The sequence below is a fragment of the Dermacentor silvarum genome, chromosome 11 (assembly GCF_013339745.2).
Source record: "Dermacentor silvarum isolate Dsil-2018 chromosome 11, BIME_Dsil_1.4, whole genome shotgun sequence".
NCBI classification, from domain to species: Eukaryota; Metazoa; Arthropoda; class Arachnida; order Ixodida; family Ixodidae; genus Dermacentor; species Dermacentor silvarum.
Window position 1 is genome coordinate 66,371,123 of NC_051164.1, and position 21,328 is coordinate 66,392,450.

A 21,328-nucleotide genomic window follows, 5' to 3' on the forward strand; every position below is an offset into this window, starting at 1 on the left:
GTGGCTCAGCAGCACGCGTCGTGCCGCAGAAGCACATCACCGCACGGCGCTTACTTGTGCGCACTTTCCGGAGGTCTTCCTCGTAAGAACAGCGTGGCGCGTATGGCATGAGGTGACGAGCAGCGGCACAAGTACACGCTCCACGTTTTTCGCCTCGTTCTACACGACTTTGCTCTCAAAAAGAACCGGCAAAACAAGGAAGACCGAACGCGAGCTGCATCGAGGCCGAGACCGAGGGAGGAGATGACAACGTTAGGTTTCGCTTCGGTAAGCGAGGTGCGTCGCCACTTCGGGCGCAAACTTTACCGGCACAAGCTCCGAAAGTGCCGAGCGTAGTTCGAGAAAAAAAAAAGCAGCAGCCGTCGTCGCACGTGCGGAAAGAAGGAAATGCGAAGATGCGAGTCGCAGAAGCCTGCGTGCACTGCGGCGTGTTCGGCGGCTGAAGGAACTCGGCCACCGGGGAGAAATCAACGCGTCTATTTCGCCCGCAGAGGGTTCAGTCTCGCCCACTTCGATGGCATTCCCTCGCGTCGATGACGAACGAGTTTCGGGCGACACGGTAATGCACCGGATGAAGCCCGGCCCCGCTGCATCGAGATGCATGAAAAACAGGAGAATGTTTTCCGGGGCACCTCGTTGTGGGCGTTTAAATGTGTCCTCCGTGCTTCGTGTCCTCATCGCGCCGTAGTCGTGACAAACCAGCAAGCGTAACAGTGCATTTTCGTGTTGGCTCGTCACTGGGGCATACTTTAACGCGAAATCGGGTGAAAGTATGCAGTGCACTGGCTGCGCCCCGGGATTCGATTCGAGTCTGTAGGTGCAGCCTATAGCAAGAAGAGGCACCGAATGCACAAGGATTTTAATTCCTTGTAGCATTCCCTTGTGCAGCCATTGGCCAGCGGCCTTCGCTAATAATTAGGCCTAGCATCAGGATTGGCGTAAATTTGTTCTAACGAACAATTCTACCGTAAGACCTTTTCGTGAATAGGGACCCTCTCTTGTGTTAGGTATCAAACGTAATCATGTTTTTATTCCGTGATAACACGTTAAAGAACGCTGCGTGTTCGAGAAGAGTTGCTGGGAATGAAGCAGGGCATGTGCATGATCAAACGGTTCTTCGAGTGTGCAAATCATCATCATCATCATCATCATCATCATCATCATCATCATCATGAGCCTATATTTATGTCCACTACAGGGGTAATCTCCATTACCCCTGCCTCTGCGCTAGCTGATTCCAACTTGCGCCTGCAAATTTCCAAACTTCATCACCCCACCTAGTTTTCTATCGTCCTCAACTGCGCTTCCCTTCTCTTGGCACCCATTCTGTAACTCTAATGGCCTACCGGTTTTGGTCTATGCATTACATGGCCTGCCAAGCTCCATTTTTTTCCTCTTAATGTCAATTAGAATATCGACTATCCCCGTTTTCTCTCTGATCCACACCGCTCTGATCCACCCTGTCTCTTGATGTTAGGCCTCACATTTTCCGTTCCATCGCTCTTTGTGCGGTCCTTAACTTGTTCTCCAGCTTCGTTGTTAACCTCCAAGTTTCTGCCCCATATGTTAGCACCGGCAGAATGCAATGATAGTACACTTTTCTTTTCGACAACAGTGGTAAGCTCCCAATCAGGATGTGGCGATGCCTGCCGTATGCACTCCAACCCAATTTTATTTTTCTGTAAATTTCTTTCCTCTGAGTAATTGACCTAGATAAACGTAGTCCTGTACAAACTCTAGAGGCTGACTAGCGATTCTGAATTCTTGTCAGGCTGTTGAACATTAGCTTTTGTCTTCTGCAATTCATAGCAGTCAGCGAAAACCAAGAAACACTCGCTTGTTTTAGTAAAGCCTCGGCGGAGTCGATTGCGACGTCGACGCACATAGAACAAACCACAACGCACATTGAGGAACCAGCCGTCGATGCACAGTAGAGCATAACAGCGTATTTGAATGCCCGTTATTCGTGCGCAGGTCACAACACAGCGAAGCAAGTCCTGTTCCATGAACGATCCCTTAATGCCAAGATGTATGAGGAAGTATCAGGATCGACAGCTATGCTATTTAGTTGTAATGCACATTTTTCTTTCTGTCGGGTACATTTTGGTCTACATAATGGCATAATTAACGATAAATAACTGACCTTGCGGTGCAGGTCACTTACGTATCATATGCCCGACCTATCGACATCGGCGACTTGAAATCAAATTGTCAGCTGCACCAACACATACACACACACATATCGTTCTATACATTGTTAAGATGGACTTCCGACACAGCATGCGGTAACGTAACATTTTCTTTGGTAATGTAAATAAACGATAGTATAAGCATATTCGCTGCCGCAAACACGGAGGAAGACGCCGCCCCGCATCGGCTCGAAGTGGCGACGCTGTTGAACCGTACGAGGGCGCAGAAAGGGTGGAAGGGACGGCAGGTGTCTCGCCGAGATAACAAAACGCGCCCGTCGTGAAAGCGCCGAAATCCCGGGCCAATGTAACGGCACCCGCTCGATTGCAGCATCCCCACTCTTATTGCCCGGTTTCCACGTAGGGCCAATCACGGGATGCGGGCTCCTCCGTCGCCAGTGACCGCGTCCCCGGACTCGCCGGATTCCGCGCACGTGCAAGCCATCAACTGTTCGAGCGCACAATTCGACCACGATCCTGGCTACCCCGTCCGCCGTGTATACGAGCATCTTGCCAGATTCATTTTTCACGCAAACACCGTTCGCAAGCTCACACACAGCTTCATGACACAATGAAGAAATAACATTTTGTCCTGATCCCTGCATTTAAACCTGTTAGTTATACATTTTCGTTGACTGTGTTTTCATGTCTCCAGCTGCCGAGTGCTGCCCTCCAAGCCCTTGTTTCGCTTTGGCAGGCCCATTTTTTACGCTTCTATTGCAATCTAATAAACATTATTATTATTATTATTATTATTATTATTATTATTATTATTATTATTATTATTATTATTATTATTATTATTATTATTATTAGGTGTTCTTGTTGTAGCATTCAGTTGCAAGCTTGGAACTATTGAGTTCTGTTGTAAGGCGTTGCCGAGAATTATTGAGCAGCGCGCAACTCGACTCGTATACGAGCGCAACGTAGTTTCATTGCAATGTAGAAACTATATAAAAAAAATTGGGACGACGCTTAAGCTTCGCTTTTAAGAGTGGAACGTACGCGATAGCATTCAAAGATCCCCGAGTAGGACTCATGGTTCCCGACGACTGCAGCTTATGCAACCCTATTGGTTACTGGCAAACACTGGCGGCGAACGCTATGCACGTAGGCGAGCTTTCTGGTGGAAACGCGGCCTGTTGCGTGGGCTGATCCCGGAGATAGTGCACAACCGCGCCAAAGAAATTACATCACTTTCAGGTTTCCGTATTTGTTTCGCACTTTTAATATTTCAGTCTGAGAAGATTTAACATAAAAGGCATGCGCTGTGGGTGTTTTGTTTCATGACATTTGTTTGTGGATTGTCATTCTCAAAATTCCGAGGAATGGCTCTGCCAAGAATACAAGCCAAGGTATGAGCAACAATAATGATGATAGAATGGTGTGGCATACCTAAACGTGGTTGGGGATGATTTTCTCGGCCGCGGGCGCCAATGCTGACGCCGACGCCGGATTTTCTGCGACACGGGGCCCTAAACGCTATCGTGTTAAAATGTAAATTAAAGTGGACAGCGAGACAACGTTGCCGCAGGTGCGAGCTCCGCCCAGATCTTTCGCGTCCCGTGTTCGAGGCGCGCGTTTCTGAACACTTACTGAGCCAATATGGTAGCGCGTAAAGCTGATGGTTTGCGCCCTACCCAATTCATTAAAGGTCATGACTTGGCGGAAAAGTATTCCGCTTGCCAGATGCTTATATATCCATCGAAAGCGACTACGTGTACGTGATAGGAAGGTGGCATAAAAAAAAAAGAATAAACGAGAAAAAAAAAAAGGGGGGGGGGGGACAGAAATGACGCACATACAAACGGACAAGTGACGAATCGTCCGCCACATTTCGATGGCGTCAGCAAAGCCATCCATGCCTTTGCCGATGAGTGCCGCTGGGAAGAGGCCCGGAGGAAGCCAAGGAAAAACCTCTGGATTAGAGCCAATCCAGAAGCCGTACCGTGCCGGAAAAGGCAGCTCATCGTCGTTTGGCTCTTCTCTCGTCGCTAGATCCATTTCGGGACGGCCTCCTGCTTTCATCTCATTATTGTTACTTATTTCACGTTCGCATGTGTGTCCGCTGCTTCATTCCGCGTACGGGGATGATTGCCAGACGCGCCGAGTGGAACGCATCCTTCCGCCGCAGACAACATGGGCGCTGCCGAGCTGTTCCCCAGGAAAGGGCACTCCGAGCAGCGGACAAATAAGGTAACGACCGGGCTTATATACGCGACGGGGGCGCCGATGGGGGCGGCGGAAGTAGCTTCCGCGCACTCATCTCGGCTTCCGGATGTGGTTTGCAGAGCTCGTCCGCTGCCTCGGCGATGGCTTCAGGAGCCTGGGCTGGACGGACGAGGGCGGCGCGGCAGCGCCCTATATAGCACAAGTTGACGGCCGGCAAGCGAGTGGCAACTGCATGTGCCAGTATTTACCCTGGCTACGGCGTTGTCCTGCTGAGATCGAGGTTGCAGGTTTGATTCCCGGCGGTGCTGGCCGCTTTTTAACCGGAGGCGAACGTAATCTAGGTAACACTGAGGTGCACGTTAATTAACGACCCCAGTTGGTCAAAATTAATCCGAACTCACTACGGCATGCCCCATAACCGAGAGCGCCATTTCGGGCAGGTGAATTTCACGAACTAATCGACTTACATTCTGAGCATCCAAAAGCAAAACGCAACGATGACTTTGTACTCGGCGGCATGTTGTCCGATGAGCTCTGAGGAAGTTTCAACGCTTTCTCACAGATATCTCGTGGAACGAACAAGAATCCTCGGGGAAATAAAAAAATTGCAGCGATACTGCGGACGCGAGAGTCCCACTATCGGTGGAATAAATACCGTGGCTACAGAAAATTTTAAAGCCGCACAAAACGTTTTGCAGTGCAAAATTTGCGATAAGGTTATTTCATTATTAGTTTATTCTTTTTTTTTTTCAGGTGAATTCTGCGGCGAAGTGAGGTAGCCGCGAAGGTAAGTGTACACTCTAGGTCATGTATGCATTGAGAGCGGCTAAGCGTGGCTCCTCCAGGGATGACATACGTGCTCCGAAAACATTTGCGGTGAAGAGTGTTAAGGCAACTGCAACTGTCGCGGCTAGTAAATGACCTCGAAAGTTTCACGCGACGGGTGAGAGGAATTGCCGCAGAAAAAGTGAACGGTGAAAACACAATAAAACAGAGCAAGACAGGAGCGCCCGCAGCGGTTGACGTCTGGCGGGAAAGGGGGGAGAGGGAACTCCCGAAAGTCCCCTCGATCCGTCGGGAGAGGAGGACGTCCAAAGAGGGAAGGAAGCGAGGGACGCCACCACGAAAAGGATGCAGAGGTCGAAAGGGCTGAAACAAAACTAACCGGCAGCAACGCTGACTTTGAGAGAAAAAGGAAAGAAGCCGTCAGGATGGCACGAAGACCAAGAAAGCGTACACCTACAGCGCAGAAGAAGTAAACGGATGAAAGCGCCAGGAAAGGCGCCGAGCCCGGTAGAGGGAACGAAAAAGAGCAACGGCAAACAGGAGCTCAGTTGTGGCCCTAAGAACCATTTGGATTTCGCGAGGAAGCGACCGTAATTTCTCACGCGCCAAACCATCCATGGTTCCCCGCCAGGGTCCGCTAGCTAGCACCCAGCCGGCACTCTCGCGCCCTCCTCTAAGAATACTCTCGGACAAGGGGGCGAAGAAGATTGAACAAGACCGGCCAGCGGCTCTCCGAGTGGCCGCCCTCGCAGTGACGCCGCGAGCGAGGAAACAAAAACAGGGCCATCGCAGCAGCAGACGAACACGCCGAGCGAAGCAGACGACGCGGCGGCCAAACCGGGAGATCCGGCCGAGAAACAACACCGCGAGCGCTGCCTCCCCCCCTCCTTTTCCGTGGCCCTAAAGACCGGACGCCGACTCGACTAACGGCGGCCGTCAGGAAAGGACTTCCCGCCATTGTCTCTGCCGCCCTCCTGTTGGCTGTTTTGCAGCCTTTGATTAGCTCGCCTAGTGGCCCCTACTTTTCTCTCGGGCGCGCAGAGTTTGGCGGAGGAAAAAAGAAAAAAGTAGCGCCCTCAATCTCCGCTTAACAGGCTCCCATTCTCTGGCCTGATGTGCTCTCGCCTTATTTACTTGTCTAAGTACGCGTATCCTTTACCATGTAGCGCTTCGCCGCCCGGCTTATAGTACTGCCACTCTGTGCCATTCGCTGTGTGCCTGACGCTGCGACTGCTCAGCAGTACAGCCTATAGCGTTCTAGCGTGGTAACTTTTTCGCACGGACACGGGAAGGGACACACGCAAGCGCTTGTGTGTTGGTCCCTCCCTGTGTGCGTGCGAAAACTATTCCGCGCTACAACACTATATCAAAGATGTCGCACCACAAAGACCAGAAGTCAATCCGTGCTAAATACAGCGCATTTCGCCCCGTGCAAAGTGCACAAAAAGATGCAACGAGCACAGAATATACATGTACGAGTTGGATATTGACCCGGCAGACTACAAACTACAGTAAGAAAAGAAAAGAAGCTTTCAATACAGGTGAACGCAGCAAAACAAAATCAATGAGTTATAAATGGAAGAAAACATTTGTCGTCCAGCGTTGACTCAGAATATACGCATGAGGTACTACACTCTAAGAAGTATTCCGGGGAAAACGGGAGTAACTGCACAGTTAGTCCAAAAAAGGGCAGTTTCGTCCCTCAAGGGAGTAACTGCAGGAGTGTGGGTGGCGTGTGCAAATTTTGGAGAGTAAGTGTACGATCCCTGGTCCGAAAGAGAGCAACGGCGAGGACGAACTGCAACAGTTACTCCCCATGCACTCTGCTGTTTTCGTCCGTCTCGTGGAGTGATGCGGCGAACGCGGTATTGTCTATATATCATGAATAGTTGGAAGTTCGTGTACTGTCTACTGAACTAGATGTAAAGCAGCACTTTGCATCTTCGTGAGAAAATTGCCTGAAATTTGAAAGGTGGAATCTGAAGGGCCGTGCACTTCGTGTGCGTGCACACCATAAGTGAACGATACACATTAAGCGCGCAAGTAAAAGATGGATTGCCAGATTTTCTTGGACAACAGCACCTTAGGAGTTCCTTTCGTTCCAAGGAGATTATAAACTTAACTGAAGCGATGTGTAGCTCAAAAGGGGCACGCTAAGCGATAGAGACGTTGTCCTTCTCTGTCGTCTTGCGTGCCCCGTTTGCGCTCGCTACACGAAGATCACGTAATGTTTCAGTTTAAATCACCGTAAGAATAATCGGGCAGCTTTCTTTATGTAGTCGCTTAGATTTGTAAGTATGCGCAACGTTAGACTCTCCCGGCATAGCATACACCAAATGCCGAGTCTCTTATGTTATTGCCGCACCTGCGTTAAGATGGTTAACCTTGTCTCGGTTAACTGACTTGTCAACCGAGCTGCCATAGTGTAGTGGTTAGGGTATCCGACTTGTGAGCGAGAGGACGTGAGTTCAAATCCTACTTGCCGGCGCGTTTTTTTTTTTCGCCCAGTAATTTTTTTTATTAGCGAATAAATGGCTAATTTAATTAATTCCATCTTCGAGGAGCATCGGAAAGAATAACCGTTACTCCCTTGAGGAGCATCGGAAAAGAGCAACTGTTAGTCCTCCGCATGGGGAGTAACAGTTTATCCCCTCTCACTTACCCCCTAAAGGGAGGAATGGTTGTGGCAGATCAGTTCCTCCCCTAAAGGAGTAACCTCAATACCCCATTTCCTCCTTTTCTTCTTAGAGTGTAGTGCTGAAATGCCCCAAGCAGCTTATTTCGATTTGATGCTCAAATAGCTACGAGGGAAAGGAAAAGAGAACGCCGTCAGCACAGAAGCTCGGCTCGCACACATCTCCTCTGTTCCCCCTGCACTAATAATGGTGACGCCAGCGTTGCGACTGCGACAGAGGTCACCTTTTCCTCCTAACAACATTCCGACTGCCTCATGCAGCGTCGACGCCGTTGCAGACGGCTGCAGCTAGAGGCGGCCAAATAATCGAGTCAGGGGGCCAGGTGGGTGAGAGGGCCAACGGATGCCGCCCCGTGGTGTGCGCGCGCTGGTCTGCAGAATGTGGACATAGAACGGCGGCCATGCGCACACCGAGTGCACCGCCGAGTCGCTGGAGGACGCACCGTGCGCGCACTGTGCAAGCACGTTCGACCAAAGGCGGACGCGGAGACGATGCCGGCGGAAAGGAAGAAAAAAGAAGGAACGGAGGGAAAACGACGCGGCGCATTGGTTCAGCAGAGGCTATTTCCTGTTCCTTATGACGGACGACACGCGACGTCCAGATACGCACACTCGTTCGCTTCCAACAACCAAAAACTGCACCGGAGAAACGAAAAGCGCAACGAGCGGCGCAAAAAATGCGGACGTCGAATACGCGAGCGCTGCTCCAAGAGGAAAACTGCGTCCTCACAGGGCCCCATCCTGGACAACTGCAGCAATTGCGACAGAGGAGGAGCAGGAGCGCATTCTCGCAGCGACGTAATGGACGTCGCCGACCGAGCGTGTCCGGCAGAAAAAGGGCAAAGAAATGATCTCTTTCTTATAATTGGCCCCGCGAAATATACAGCAGAATGTAACACTCGGGGCAACTGGCTCCCCGATTTCTTGAGTTCGTCCCGGTAGGTGCATGAAGGCACCTGACTTCATTTCTACATTTGCAATTAGGCAGCGCCAACGGAATAAAATCTCTTGTTTCCTAAGAAACAAAAGGAAAAGTCCGGCTTAGATCATTTAAGGATTCTGTCCCAATGCTAACTTTTTTCAGTTTCGTCAGTGGTTTCAGCAGACCTACACTTATGTTATCGTCTCGGTCGGCCAGCCGTGAAACGTATAGACGATAAGGAAGAAACGGAATCAGGAGAGAGAAGGAGGGATCATAAATGGCAACTGGAGAGGTTCGCCTGGCGACATGCTTAGCATGGTACTGCGTACTCCTGGCATAATCCTGGTGAATGCGATGATAAATGAAATGATACACAAGAAGGACACACTACGCTCCGCAATTCTCACGTTACACTGACACTTATTTGCAGCCGTTAGGCGGTCGAGGACATAGTAAAATTAGAAAGAGGAGATGAATGTATCGTGCGAGGCCAATCAAACACGGTTATAAAGTGTACCGGGAGAGAGAGAAGCGGTGTACGTTGCGTAAACAAACTGGAACGCCGACATATTACTGAGGCACAAGCGGCAGCACAGTATGACACTTTCTTAGCAAAACGCACGCCAACCTGAAAATGTACTACTCGCCCTGTCTGACACAAACAATTCACTATCGCTAGTAGAACTACTAAAGAACCGTACGCTATCAAAACAGTGAAAGTTACACGGAATAATTTTTATGTTGAAGGAATTCATAAATGCACAGGCAAAAATCCCGTTTTCTGCTAGAAGAGAGCCAGTATTCCTGCCAGTGTTGCTTCGTTATAGCGTAACTGCAGTTCCCACTCGATCGGGTAAGACAAAAAAAAAAAAAAAAAAAAAAAAGGCACGTAACAACGTTATTGACGAGAGCACCACGTCGTAGGTCTCTAAATGACGAAGGCAATGAACAAAGCGTTCCGTCGGTGCTCTTGGGCTGCTCCAAGCCGACGAACAAAACAAGTGAGGCTACACAATTTGGCCAACGATAATCTACTACGAGGAACGCACGCCACCTAAGCACCTACGCGCACGCGACCATAAGTTTCTGCTCTGGGGCGACGAAGGAAGCACAGCAAAGAAATGGCAGCGCCCATGGTCTTCTCGTATTTTGGAGCCGCTGCTCCCGTTTGACTTCCCACATTTAATGACGCAGACACCCAGCGAGCCGCCCTCGAGCAGGGGCGAAGCGAGCAGACGACCGGTGGGGTCTGCGTGTCGTCTGCTTTGGCGTCATTGTTCGCAGTGTCGTCTGCTCGCGGCTACGCTTAAGCGGTTGGTCACGCCCTGGGTTTCGCCGGCTCCTTTCGCTCTTGCGTGGCGTGACCGCCGCTATTATGCAGTAATGAAACTTCGCGTCCCACGGAAAGGTCGCCCATAAGGAGAGACCTGCGAGATACAAACAGTGCCGCAGATGGAAAAGTAAGCCGGGGTTGACGGCGCTGTGGTGCGTGGAGCCATTCTATTAAGTCCTCCCACTGACAGATGGGAGCCACCGATAGAAGGTGAGGGAGACGCGAGACGGACGCCGCACTACAAGCCATGCGTTTCGGATAGAAATCTCGCCGGATCTCCAGAAATAAATGGTAGCGGAAACAAGCGATAGCGATACAGATACGGCCGCGAGGTGTCCTCCCTCCCGACGTCTCGTCCTTTTCGCAGAACTTGGCGGTGATTGTACGCAATCTTGTTTCCTTTGTATTTTTTTTTTCGCTGTTCTTGAATTTCCGTACTGTCCTTTCACCGCTCTCTGTCCACTGTACTGACTTATTACCTCACGCTTACCACGCGAAGGAGATCTGCTCGGAAACAGGTACTGCAGTGAATTATTAATTCGGGAAGCCGCCTCAGTAGTATGTCCCTGTTAATGATGATAATAATAATAATAATAATAACATTTCAATGCTTCCATCTACCACAGTTATTCTCTAGCTGCGGAAAACGTCAATCGCTGTCATTTTGCCGCTTGTGACTCACACAGGCATCGTATAGGGACTCACCCGAGTTCGAATGCAAAGGGCCTGAACAAATTGCCTTTCACACACCGGTGGCCTCAACAAGGTAGGAAACAGTTTCAACCTCAACAGTATCACCGCATCAAGTCGGTACAGGCGCCACCGATTCTTCAATGTGCCAAAGCTTTAGTATCTCGTATTCATTCTTCTTCGCCATTAATGGCCCCGCATCTCAGCTGGCGCCCACAGTGCTCAAGGGTGAAGCGCTGAAGGGTGACCCAGGTGACGTCCAGCTAATGTCTGCCATGCGGCGAAACGATGCGTGCAGTGAAGCCGATGGGAGCGGGAGAGACGGTACAGCCAAGGGCGCCACCGTGAGGCCCTTGGTGAATGCACGCGGAGGCACGCGGCCAGCGCGGATGATGGACACTCCCTCGCATGTAGTGCAGAGGTCGGAGTAAACGGATTGTGATGCGCATCCCTCTCGCTACGGGAGACTGAAACCCCTTTTAGCAGAAGACGACGCCACGATAGTCGCCTCCGTTCGCATTCTCCGTCGTATCTCTCTCTGCTTTCTTACTCGCGCTAGAACCCACAGATACGAAGTGGCCACGCAATGGAAAACTTCAAGCCGCCTCCGCGGCAGACGATTTACAACGGAGAGCAACAATGGAACATGCACCCACCATCACTGGTCTCCACCGTCGCAAATGACCAAGTGCGTTACTTTTGTTCGTGTGTGAGTGTCAGCGTTCTCCTCCGCTGTGGAATGTTTTCATCAGCACGGGCTGTCCTGCAAACCCTTTTATAGCATCGAAGGACCTTCACTCCTTGCAAGCGCAATATATACGGCGAAGTAAATAGACCGTAAGGCAGTCTAACTGCGGCATTCTTGTCTCAAATACCTAATTCAAGATGAAAGCTTCGCCGACTCGGTGATGCGCTTATTTTTATTTCATCCCCCTAAAGAACGTCGAGGCTCTCCGGTCATTAATCACGGCGAACTGCAACCAAGACTGGACGGAGCGGCATTTCGGAAATTCCGTATCGCTTTCAAAGATGGATTTCTTTCTACGCTGCGGTCTTCCGCTGTCTATTTTGCTTTTTCCTGCGGACTCCGAGCTAGCAGACGACAATCTGCGCACGGAAAAAAAGGGCAGCAGACGAAACTCTGCGGTTTCGTCTGCTCGGAAACCCAACGTGTAGCTGTGCGGAGAACAACGTCGTCTGCTCGAGCGCATTACAAATGAAGCGCGGCCCACTGCTGGCTGCCGCTGATTTATTACGTTACGCCGACGACTAAAGTTAAAAAATGATGCCGTCACCGAGCCGCCGGGAATTTCGTGCGTGCGTCTGTGCGCGCGACCTGTTAGGAGGGCGGCGCAGAAGGGCGTTGGCAGCCCTTTCTTTAGAATGGAGGTCACGCGCAGTTCGTTATGCACGTTTCCGCTTAAACGCGTACATTTTGGCAGAGATGCCATTAGCGAACCGCCTGTTCAACATTCATGAAGCGCGTGTTCCGCGCGACACACCTAGAATTCAAAAGTACGCGCTGCGCCGGTAAAAAAATAGACCGAGAGCAACAACTATAACATCGTCCGCTGCCTCTTTCCCGGAGGCGTCTGCGGAAGTCATGCGAGCCGACGATGCGTGCGAACTGTTCGCCACTGCGCCTGAATTGTTGGACAATGCGGACAGCGCGATGGCCGCCTTGGTAACGGACGTCATTCACGTACTAGTTCGGTGCTTCTGAAGCGCAACAGGCTTCAGGCGGAAAGAAAACTCGTAACAACAATATTAATCTTAATAATGATATCAATAAAATAAATAAACGAAATAAAAGTGCTACTGAGTGTTCAGACACCTCCATCACAAAGAGCCATTAAGCAATGGCATAGCCAGGGGAGCACCCTTTTTTAACGCGTTGTATACAGTCCCGAGCAAACATGTAGGGACCACATATGCCGCACAAAGAAATATTTTTCACGATGTGCGCAGGTCGGCGTCTGTCCGTGTCGCGTGTCAAGGAAAAGAGGAGATGCGCACAGCGAAGACAGCGCACAGGAATGTTCGAAGTTCGCTTAGAGAGGCATAGATGGCGGTACGTTCCAGCTACGCTCGAAGCACGAAGCGCCAAGAAAGCCAACGAAAACGATCGCCCGAGTGGCTTATTCTCTTCGACGAGGCAACTACACGGAGGACCCTGCGTGACAAATGAATAGGGCTGGTTTACAGAAATGCCACGCTTCCACCTAGGTATACCAGCGAGAGAAGCTTCCCGGAAGCCTCGCCTACAAGGCGTACTCTCCTGGCCGAGGTGCATGCTCGACGAACGAAAGGGAGCACCGACGGCGCATGAGTTCCGCGAGCAAGAGCGGCTCATAAATCGGCGTCGCGAACGCAGCGGGTCGTCGCAGCAATTACCATGCGGGCGATGAATCTCGGCGCCGGATCTGCCTCGCTGTATACGCTTGCGCCGTGTCACTCGAAGAGCGTAAACACGGTTCAGTTGCGGGCACACCGTCGACCTCTGTGTGTGTAGCGAGAAGTGAGCACGCCCCGTGCGCACGTTGCCGAGTCCATCTGGCTGGCACTTTGTACAAGATGGACCGCACGGGGCGAGGCGTTCAGAAACTATGATCGCACCGGAAAGTCACGGGACGAGAAACAGCTACAAACTGTGCACGGGACGCGGAACAGAGGAGCGCGTATATGCGTTACATGCTTGCCCATAGATAGCCTATTTATTACATCACCCCTGGCATATACCAAACGTCCTTTGTTATTATTATTATTATTATTATTATTATTATTATTATTATTATTATTATTATTATTATTATATCATCATCAGCATTATTATTATTACTGGAGAACACGACATGTCACAACGATAATCGAAATAAAGCAAGCATTATAGAAGACACTGCAGTGACATCCTTTCTGTACTTTCCGCGAATAAAACAAATGTTCCTGGCAGTTACGAAAATATGAATGCTCTTGGAAATTACCATGCAAATAAGGTATCTTTTGGGTGCCACGTTGCAAGCATAACACTCACCGACACGGACAGAAGGGCCACAGAAAGACACATACACGAGGCAGCAAGTACACAAGCATATATGGGCGATTGCTGTTTACTTTTAGAACAATTAAACCGACTGAATCAGGACCATGGGCATGCCCACGAAAGCAACAACTAAGAGTTCGAGATTGGATATGACGACGGTGCAACAAACGAAAGTAGGATAAAATAGAGACAGAAATGCTCGAAGTCGTTGTTTTCCCCAAAGAACGTTGAACCGAAGTAAATAGACTAGAAGAAAAAGAAAGAAAGCGACCAATATTCATGAAAATAATGAAACTCGACGTGAGGAAAATGGAGAAATCGTCATATGTTAGTGAACATCACTGTCAAGAAACGGGAGAAGTTCTCTATAAAGCCCTCGGCTAACACTTCCGGCGTAAGCTCAGGAAACGAACTCCGGTCCTTCATTGTTTCCGGAAGCGAACTTTTCACGCTGTGGACGGCTGGCGCCAAGACGCTTCCTTTCACTACACTGACTTACGCAAACGCGGCGACAGTTGAGACTACCGCAGTCACGACCTATGCTCACCCTTATGGCGCAACTGCGACAAAGCCAATGTACCGCACGAGCAGGCGAGGGCATGCAAACGTCTTCGAGAAAAACTCGCTCGAGGAGTGCAGGCGCAAGAAAAGCTTGGCCACGCGCATAAAATATGGGCAGCCACGCGCATCCGCCGAAGGCGCAGATATCTCGGCGCAAAAATAAGTCGGCCTGAGCGACTGTAGAAGATGTAGAAGAGGTTTGCGAGATGCCGGTTTCAAAAACTCATGCGCGGCCGCGCAAGAACACACCAAGCAGAACTGATTTCGGGCCCGAAGAACGCGTAAGCACAAAGGCAGGCCACCGAAAACAAGTCTCCGGGGGAGAACGCGTCATAAAAAAACATGGCGGCGCGGTGAAGAGGGATAAGCGGAAGTGTCAAGAGAACGCAGCACGGAGATCAACAACAACGTTAAAAGAGAAAAAAGAAGAAAATCGCGAGAAGTTGGTACGCCAGCCACTAGGGAGAGGAGAAAGCAGACGAGAAAAGCGTGGGTATATGCGAATCGTCTGCTCGGAAGTGAAAAGCCAGCCGGCGCTCCCTAGCAGACGACGCGCGCGGCCGAAACAAGTTTCACGGCGCGGCTTTTGGCAATCTAGCCGTGGAAGTTGGCAGAAAGAGCAGTGATGCGCCACTGAATTATGAGACGCGTAAAAGACACCAGCAGCGGACGCCATTAACCCCGCAGAGCCTCCCCCGTTAGCGCAGACGCCCTCTCGGCCTTCTTTTCGCGCCAGGAATTTTCGCTCGGCGCGCCGGCGCAGGACGTTCCTTTGTCACCGAGATCGACTTCCAGCGGCTTATGACCGCGCTGGCAGCCAGGCCGCCCTGGCATTGTTTTGCATATGGCGCCGTGGAGTCAGCGAGCGCATGCAGCAAGGGAAGCGGGAACGGGGCGCTTCTGAAATGGATCGAGATAAAAAGCAATGCGAACGACACGGCTCACCCGCAAGTATAGGGGAAGCTATAGAGAATAATAACGCCGAAACCACGCACAAGGACGCAGTCAGCGTGAAACACGAGCACCCACACACACGCTGCACGCACAGACAGACACAATAAATAAGGTCAGCAAATGAGCTTAAGGGTAACTTCATTGTTTGGAAAGCAAACTTTTGCTCAAGATTCCGGCTAGAAGATGGGCTGCTTAGTAGGGGGGACTCGACGCCACAGACGTCTCACATGCTGCTTTGTAACAGAAGTAGTGAATATGCAAGAAAGAATAAATAAATGAAAACTCACGTCTGCGACATGTGACAACTCCACTAACACATTGTGCTTTTCTACAGAATCACCGTTTTGTTCAGAATGAGAGCCACAGAAAGTGTTGAGGCTGGAATGAAATTGCGCAATTCTGTTTACCACTGCCAATTCTTATATAGCACACAGCAGAGTCCGAATAAGATGGTGACTAAAGCTCTTCATTCGTGGCAAGCTCTTCACTCGTTTTACCGCGCTGACAGACATCAACTCGGGCTGTCGCGCGCTTGTAATGCGCATCAGCGCACATAACACCGATGCATGCACCGAGATCACACAGCACCCCTGCAACGAGTGCCGCCGTGCCACGCACCTCTGCACATTGCCGGCATTATTGAACACATCTAGTCTACCACAACCGCAGCAATCGGTTACGGATAATAATTGACCACGACGCCCCGATGGCGTCTCGTTTTAAAATACTAAGCTAGGCGAGTGTCGAATGACTTTGCGACCCTTCTATACGTAACTGCGCGCGTAAACAGGACCGATGAGAGGCAGGAAACTCGTACACGTGACCTCACAACGTTTACACGTGACGCGCGTAGCAGAGATGGCTGCGATGGCTGCTAAGCGGGCCAGCTTGCTCACACAAGTGCAGGGGAGCACACGAGGCGAGGAGAATACAGGGCAACGGAGGGGATCAATTATAGGCAGACAGCAGAGATACGAAACCGACAGACAATGAATGACAACACATTCCAGTGTTGCAGTTGCAAATGCGGCGAGCACTAGGCACGACGGTGTCACAGCAAAGCCAACTTTCTTAAGGTCTGAGCTTCCAATTGATAGCGGCAGCGAAACTCAGAGCAACGACTGTAGTAATAGCCATGTGGACTTGCGCATTAACGAATCGTCACGCGATTGGTGAGGGCAGGGTGTTGCCCTCTCTGCGGTGCGCAGTCCCCATTTAAGTCTACACATTCCACCCATGTCATTCTCGATTTCTCGACGAGCGGGTGCATCAGGCGTCATCGAAACTACGGCTGAGCAGAAATTCCGAGTCGTATAACTCCAAGTTGACCGCATTTCCCTGCGGTGGGCTCAACTGGTCCCGCCGCCATAGACGTCCATCCACGAGCGTATTGAAATACTACGAGCTAGCGCAGCGCCACCCATGTGCGGCTCGTGAACGTGGGCAGCGCCGCCAAGCGTAATGTAGCTGTTTAGGAAAGAAAGCGCCTTGGAGCAATCCTTACAAACACTCGTCTAACGCAGCTGCGGACGTATCGGGTCACGCCTGAGCATTTGCGCGAGCACCGTGTGTCGAGGTGTTGGACAGTCAGAGCTGGAACAGTCAGCGGCTGCATATTCACGACGACTGCGCAGCCAGAAAAAGAAAAAGAGCCGAGGAGAAATCCCGCGGTCGGGGCGACAACAGCGGGGCTTCGCTAACCCGATTGCCTTTCGTTTGGCCGCAGCCCGGGGACATCGGTGGAGGAGGAACGCAATTAAGAGGGGCCTCGGCGGAAGGCAGGAAGAAAAAGAAATAAAGGGGGGTTGTCCGCAGGAAAGTTGGGGCAAAACTGACACCAGCCGGTTTTGTCATCGGCCATCAATACTTGCAGGCAGGAAGAACGGAGAAGCGATCAAAACGAAGAAAATATCTGGAACGAGCGAGTGAGCGAGACACGAGAAAAAGAGTGTAAGAAACGCAGGTTCCAAACGGGTATCTCAAGCAGCTGATGCAAAAGACTGTCCCCGCTGCTCAGCGTCGATGCCTGGTGGGGGAAAAAGAAAGAAGAAAAAACGCCAATAATTTTCCCACCGCCTAAGTGTGCCTTATTATGTAGTTACTTTTCCTCACCGCGCTAGATTAACGCACAAGTACGAGCTAAAGAGAAAAACTTGTTCGGCCATGTACTAGGGGAATGAGTATAAACTAGTCAAAACGAGTCAGAAACACCGGACTGCTGGGAAACCTTGGAAGCAAAAAAGGCCGTAGCCAACACGCGCGAACGTCTCGCTTGAAGAAAAAAAAAAGCAAAAAGAAAACGAGAGAAGACACAAGAAATAAACAAACCGCCGTCCGAGGAGAAGAGCCCGACTTGGAATAACGATCAGCAGGCGCAGAAGGTGAATATCGGATGTGCCCTTTTCTTCCGTGATTAAAGAAAGCACGGGGACGCCAGCAGCCAGAGCGTAATTAAGACGGCAGAAAGAAAAGATGTGCCATTAATTTAAGGGGCAGCGAACGTGGCACAAGAGAAAACGGCAGTGATAAGCAGACGAAGGCGAGGGTATTAAGGGGATCGACGCGGGGTCGTGCAAGCGAAGCCGCGTATCTTAATTCATTAGAACGCAGTGCAGCCACGTACCACCGGTCGTGCATTGGAGAGCGGCGAAGCGAGCGAGTCTGATTGGAAATGAGCGAAAGCAGCGGCGGGGCCCCAACCAAGGACGACGCCCGGTGTCGCCATTTAGGCACCGCTGCTGCGAAGCAACTAATGACACGGAATGATTTACTTCGCGTCGGGCCCTCTCCCGCGTAAGCTCTCGGCAACGACGCCGGCGATGCCGGCTGATCAAAGATCGGAGAGCAAACTCGAAACAACGCGTAAGCCGATCCCTCAGCGACAAATGTAATGGGACTTTAACAGTGCGTGCACCTACGGGATTTGACGGCTCCCGGGATCAAAGTTTTGGGCCCGAACGAAATCGGACTGCTGTTTAATTCGCGGCAAAGAAACAGTGCGCAATCAACTCTCGAATTCGACGCGAGCAAACGAAAAAGCGTGCTTGCCGACGGCACCCGTGGTTGGTATAGCCATATCAATAAACTCTGAAGAAAAGTGGCAATAACCGGATATTTGGGTGTAACAGATCGTATACAACCCCGATCAGCAGGATAACGTCTCGAAACAAGAACCAGCGAAGTATTTCCCGTCAAAGACTATACACGCTGCGCAATTCTGTTCACACAATTCTATTCCGAGATTTATCAGATATACCCGACGCAGGTGCGGGGAAGAAAACATAGCAGAAGCCATCGCGGTAGCCCACTGGCTGTGACGTCACACTGCCGGGCTCGAAGTCGAGGGTGTGGTTTGGATGATTGCAAAATGGAACAAACCCCATGCACTTATATTTAGGTGCGCGTTAAAGCACCCAACGTGGCCAAAATTCATCCAGAGTGCCCCAATACGACGTGCCTGATAATTAGGTCGAGGATTTGGCACGTACAACGTCAGAATTTAATTTACAACACCACAGATAAGAGGCAGTTGTTTAAGACAGCACTTTATAATGCCGGTCAATAAATAAATAAATAATTTAGTAAATAATTAAATTAGTGAATAAATAAGTAAATAAACGTGTTTCAACAGAAACGAGAAAAAAAATCTTAGAGCCCCCTGAATGGCGAAATTTACGACGTCCTGTTCGCTCAAAGCATGCCGACTTTCGTGTGGTGTTGAACTTGCACAGGAACAGTGTTAGAACGTTGCGTTCGAAACCAGCTCTTTGAAAAGATCACCCACGATTTATAACCTACACGTCAGCAGGCAACCAGCGAGCTTAAAGTTGTTCGGAGCCCGCGAAGCGTGGAATACTTTGACCAGCGATTTGATTATGCGGAGGCAATTCGAGAGATGCGAAGCCCTTCCTGCTTGCGTGGTTTGGTAGCCGCGTCAGCTTTCATTTTCCGCGGGCGCTTCGATCGGCGATCTCGTCAAGAAGAAACAGAAAGAGAGAGCGTGGGTCTTTCGGGCTCTGCTTTCTTTTCGGCGATGTCGTCACTAAAAGAAGAGGCGCCATAAAAGCGAATCGCCTCGCTCGCGAGGCCAGAACCGAGAAGCACCTCTTCCATCAAGGTGCGCCTGTTATCTATCTAAACACCCTGCTTTCGAGGAGGCGCGACCACGACCGTTTAAACAAAACTGAGAACGGAGATCAGTGGAGAAAACTGAAAAGAGGAAGAAAAAGCTTCGTCCTGCCAGTTCTGAATCGATCGAAGTAAAGAAGCAGGCGAAGCGCACGAACAGACTCTGAAAGCAACAGACGAAAATCGGACGATGAGTAGACGACAAAAAAAAAAAAAGTAATATACAATAGGAAAAAGAGAGCAAGAGCCACGACAAAACGACGGAACCGATCGGGGCCGATCGGGGCAGCTCCCGTCTTCGGCGGAGCAGACGACGCGATCGCCATCTGCAAAACGAATTTTCGCCGATGGGCGTCTCTGATAGCACGGCGCTTCGGAGATACCACACGCCGTAGAGTGGATCGCGAGGCGAGCCAGAAGCGACGCGCTCCGACGAAAGGCAGAAAGAAACGGCAAAAAGCCTACAGAGGGGGCACGGTGGCAGTGCCTGGACGCGGAGTCGCCACCGCCCTCCCGGCCGGCCGAAAGATCAAGCTGCTGAAAGGTGGTGGACGCACCTGATAAATAGTCGTCTCGCCCGACGCCCTCGCACCTTTTCTGCAGCGAACGCGTTAGGATGGAACGCCTCTGGGCTATCGGACAGGCAGAGAGGTCAGCTTCGCAGTGTGCCCGAGCGTGGGCTTTGGTTCAGAAGGGCGAATACGATCGCGTCCAGCAGACGAAAGTGAATCGGCAGACGACAACGCGCCTTTAAAGTGGCCTCAAATGGGCTCTGGATGGCACAGAGCCAACAGTTGCGAAATCTCTGAAACCCGGGCGGCGTCGAGGCGAACGAGAGCGACGCCGGTCTATCTCGCGCGTCACCCGTCGGCGCGTTCTATAATCCCTGCCGCTAGAGAGCTGCACTGAGTGCTTTTGGATGAGCAAGAGCAAGGGCACGACGCTGTGCCCTGCTCTCTGATCTCCGCTACCGCTTCGTGACCGCCCCAACGTCTCTGACCTTTGTAATGCAAAGATATGGCCCGGTGTTGATGCTGCGCAAAGTGCAACCCTCTCCACCCTGCGTCGCGTGGCTCGCACGGCCGCGCATAACATATGCGCGTCCCGTGTTCGCGAACTGCTATGATACGAGAAGTTATGGAGATTGAAGAGCAGAAGTGAGAGCTGGCATGAGGGGACGCCTTTTCCCGCATGTTCCCTTTCTTTCTTTCTTTTTCTTTCTTTCTTTCTTTCTTTCTTTCTTTCTTTCTTTCTTTCTTTCTTTCTCAAGGACCAAGAAGGAAGCACAACTAGAGCAACTTCGAAACAACTACTGTTGTTCGTGGCATCGTTTTCTTGGTAGTTGGTTTGGCTTAGTACAGCGTTTTAAAGAGCATCGAGGTTGTGTGATATACCTATGGCGCATGCGTCGACAGTGCCGTTTCGCACATTCGTTTCCGTTTTACTCTCATCCCTATTATCCTTTCACCTTCTCTTGGTACGCGGCAGCCAACCGGTTATTTATTCCCGTTAACTTCCTTCTGTTCCATTTCCTATCGCTCTCTCTTTCACAGGTGCTGTAAATCTTCACAATTGAGAATCAACTCGTACCAGGCGGCGCAAAAAAAAATAAATAAAATAAAATAAAAGGTGTCGCATATATGCGCGATTTCTCGGCATTCCCGAAAAGGCATTCTCGCTTCGTGTAAGTGCGCAATACACTCACTAAGAGCGAAAACAAAAATTTTCAGCTAAGTTTGCATAAGAGTACCGGCTATAAGGTGGCACTCTTTAGCAGCCGAACGGTGCCGGAGCCTAGAAAAATGCAAGAGAGCCGTCAACATTCCTCTCAGTTATAGGAAAGCGAGATAGAGTAACA

General features: G+C 50.6%; 1 protein-coding gene across 4 annotated transcripts in view; it reads right to left on the reverse strand.

The window, feature by feature from the left end:
* The window catches only part of LOC119432634 (adhesion G protein-coupled receptor L1-like), a 313,279-nt gene that overhangs the window by 86,436 nt on the left and 205,515 nt on the right, over positions 1–21,328 (reverse strand). The gene's annotated exons all lie outside the window — the stretch shown is intronic.